Source organism: Spinacia oleracea, chromosome 3 (assembly GCF_020520425.1).
Source record: "Spinacia oleracea cultivar Varoflay chromosome 3, BTI_SOV_V1, whole genome shotgun sequence".
NCBI classification, from domain to species: Eukaryota; Viridiplantae; Streptophyta; class Magnoliopsida; order Caryophyllales; family Amaranthaceae; genus Spinacia; species Spinacia oleracea.
The window spans coordinates 70,146,958-70,150,964 of record NC_079489.1 but is presented as its reverse complement, the minus strand read 5'-3'; the positions used below and the strand labels follow the sequence as shown (position 1 = coordinate 70,150,964).

Genomic DNA, 4,007 nt, shown 5'->3' with positions numbered 1-4,007 from the left:
GCTAGCTAGATTTACATCGGAATTGGTCAAAAAGTAATCAGCCCAAAATTCTTTAACCTCATTAATCTCCTCGAATGAAAAAGGCTCTGTTCTTGAATAATCCTAAAAATACACATGCAAGTATATAAATAATTAGGTCGACAATCAATAGTTATGCCTACTTCAATTTATTAAAGTATATCACATACCGTAGTAAGATCTTGACTATCACGATGCTTTGTAAATATATCGTACATAAAACGCATGACGTAGTATTCACACTCTAGTGATCCCGGTTGTTGAGGACACTACATGCATTAAAAAAACAACACAAGTAAAATTTATATGAAATTATACGTAGTAATTTAATTTGAAAAACTTGATCTTTAGGTAATTATACCTGTGCCGCAATCCAATTCAATTTAGTTCCTTTAGATTTTCCATTTTGTGCCTTGTAAGTCCGAAAAGCCCTACACGTTTGACAAAAGGGGACTTATAGCTATATATACTTTATTATATTTTTGTATCATGTAAATGCAAAGAATTCATAAAATACTTACAGGTTCAATTGGTTCTTAATCATCAAATTTCTCTTCTTCTGCATAGAATCAAATATGTAGACCTGAGATTTAGCCAAGCAAATAACTAAAAGAATCCAGTGCCTCCTACGTACAAACAATAAAATTATCTCGTTAGAAAAAAAAAATATTAACAATAATGATTGATATAATATGAAAAATAAATTTAAAATGTTCTTACTTTTCGTAGTATGGACATAAGATGAATGACTTAGAACTGAGTGTTGCCATGGATTGCGACATGTATAATAGAACACGATTTATATCACTATACAACATGGTTTCCGAGATCATCTCCGGGCACATGAATCTCAAAGCATTGGTAGGATGATCAAATTTATCCCACGACTCATATAAAGCCCTACATAGCTCAATAACGTTAAGACAATTGAAAATATAATAATTAGGAGAGAAAATTTAATTTAGGAAACTCACAATATAAGAACTTGCAATATCGATATATTGAGCCATGCTCCCGAGAGAAGTTGATTGATGTCTTCAACGGCGATAACAAGTTCACGGTCGTTGTCAAAATTGAATGCCCCTTTACTAGCTTGCAACTTAACATCCTCCCCTTCTTTTAATTTAGAAACCATAGTTTTCATACAATTGCACTTAACTCCCAAATTTTGCGAGCTAAATTTGGGAAGAAATTGTTTGTTTGCCTTAGTGTTGGACCCTTTTGTCTCGCGTCGACTTCCAACCATTACCTCTTTCCCTTTAGGCTCTTTGCTTGTAGCCCTTTTCTCATTAGGCTCTTTTCTTGCAGGCTCATTTACCTGAATTATGAATTTCAAATAACCATATACATATTAGTGAACATAAGTGTATAGATATATTATTTTCGAGTCAAATTTGATGCAATAATGATAAGTTACCTCATCACTCGTCACAAGGGAAACCAAATTTTTTGGCCACTGGGTGAAAGTACCATGAGCTTGTCCAAGTTTCTTTATATATTGAGAAGGCACGGGGACTGAAACTTCTTTATACGCGGGCTCAAATTCATCAACGCTCACCTTCACGTTATCGGCAACGAGGTTGTTATGGTGATCAAGAGTCAAATCCGGATGTATAGTACCAAAGGCAACAAAGACTTTCTCCGAATTTATCAACAAGTATAGCCAGCAGGAGGTAGGTTCCTTATTTGAAAAAAACAACATGATAGAAAAATGGCATTTTCGCTCCTGATTTTCCCAAAATGAACCTAAGGACTCATTCAAAACCATTTACAAGTTTAATATAACCTAAATATGCAAAACTGAACAGACCAGAACTGATCTGCACAGATCAGAACTGATCTGCACATATCAGAACTGATCTGCACAGATCACTTCTGATCTGTGCAAACCAGAACTGATCTGCACAGACCAGAACTGATCTGCACAGATCACTTCTGGTCTGCACATATCACTTCTGGTCTGCACAGATCACTTCTGGTCTGTGCAGATCATTCTGATCTGCACAGATCAGTTCTGGTCTGTGCAGATCAGTTCTGGTCTGTGCAGATCAGTTCTGGTCTGCACAGATCAAAACTGGTCTGCACAGACCAGAAGTGATCTGTGCAGACCAGAAGTGATCTGTGCAGACCAGAAGTGATATGTGCAGATCAGTTATGATCTGTGCAGATCAGTTCTGGTCTGTGCAGATCAGTTCTGGTCTGCACAGATCAGAACTGATCTGCACAGATCAGAACTGATCTGCACAGATCAGAACTGATCTGCACAGATCAGAACTGATCTGCACAGATCAGAACTGGTCTGCACAGATCAGAACTGGTCTGCACAGATCAGAACTGGTCTGCACAGATCAGAACTGGTCTGCACAGATCAGAACTGGTCTGCACAGATCAGTTCTGATCTGTGCAGACCAGAACTGATCTGTGCAGACTAGAACTGATGTGTGCAGATCATAACTGATTTGCACATATCAGTTCTGATCTGTGCAGATCAGTTCTGGTCTGTGCCGACCAGTTCTGCATCGCTGAGACTTATAGGTAAAGGCAACATATACGAAGCAAACCAGAGTTCATGCAAACTCAAGATCCGGGACTTGCATTCAACAACCAATACGAAGCAAACAAGAGTTCATGATATGCAAATTCAAAACTATTTCATAATATAATTCATATATACAAATAAAATTAAAAAGAAAGAAAATGAAGCCTAAAATGGCATTTTTCGCTCCCGATTTTCCCCAAATGAACCTAAAGATACATTTTAAACCATTTATAAGTTTGATATGATTAGTAAAAGGTTATAAGACTCATTCCGATCCATTTATGCACGGTTAAAGGTCGTTTGGACGGTTAAAGGTCATATGTAGCCTAAAATGGCATTTTCGCTCCCGATTTTCCCAAAATGAACCTAAGGACTCATTTTAAACCATTTATAAGTTTAATATGATTAGAAAAAGGTTATAAGACTCATTCCAATCCATTTATGCAAATTTAAAGATCGTTTGGGTCGTTATAGGTCATATGTAGCCTAAAATGGCATTTTCGCTCCCGATTTTCCCCAAATGAACTTAAGGATACTTTTTAAACCATTTATAAGTCTAATATGATTAGAAAAAGGTTATAAGACTCATTCCAATCCATTTATGCAAGTTTAAAGATCGTTTGGGTCGTTATAGGTCATATATAGCCTAAAATGGCATTTTTCGCTCCCGATTTTCCCCAAATGAACCTAAAGATACTTTTTAAACCATTTATAAGTCTAATATGATTAGGAAAAGGTTATAAGACTAATTCCAATCCATTTATGCAAGTTTAAAAATCGTTTGGGTCGTTATAGGTCATATGTAGCCTAAAATGGCATTTTCGCTCCCGATTTTCCCAAAATGAACCTAAGGACTCATTTTAAACCATTTATAAGTCTAATATGATTAGAAAAAGGTTATAAGACTCATTCCAATCCATTTATGCAAGTTTAAAGATCGTTTGGGTCGTTATAGGTCATATGTAGCCTAAAATGGCATTTTTCGCTCCCGATTTTCCCCAAATGAACCTAAAGATACTTTTTAAACCATTTATAAGTCTAATATGATTAGGAAAAGGTTATAGGACTCATTCCAATCCATTTATGCAAGTTTAAAGATCGTTTGGGTCGTTATAGGTCATATGTAGCCTAAAATTGCACTTTCGCTCCCGATTTTCCCCAAATGAACCTAAGGACTCATTTTAAACCATTTATAAGTTTAATATGATTAGAAAAAGGTTATAAGACTCATTCCAATCCATTTATGCAAGTTTAAAGATCGTTTGGGTCGTTATAGGTCATATGTAGCCTAAAATGGCATTTTCGCTCCCGATTTTCCCCAAATGAACCTAAGGATACTTTTTAAACCATTTATAAGTTTAATATGATTAGTAAAAGGTTATAAGACTCATTTAAAAGAAACATATAATTTTATATACCTGAATGTTTGCAAATGGATCAACACCACCAG

General features: G+C 35.7%; 1 long non-coding RNA gene across 1 annotated transcript; it reads right to left on the bottom strand.

Moving 5' to 3' along the window:
- Positions 1 to 256: 256 nt before the first annotated feature.
- LOC110802386 (uncharacterized) lies at positions 257 to 637 on the bottom strand. The gene is made up of 3 exons (XR_002537148.2): positions 540 to 637; positions 380 to 449; positions 257 to 287 (listed from the first exon to the last, which is right to left on the bottom strand). It is a non-coding gene; the product is annotated as an uncharacterized lncRNA (long non-coding RNA).
- Between the last annotated feature and the right edge of the window lie 3,370 nt (positions 638 to 4,007).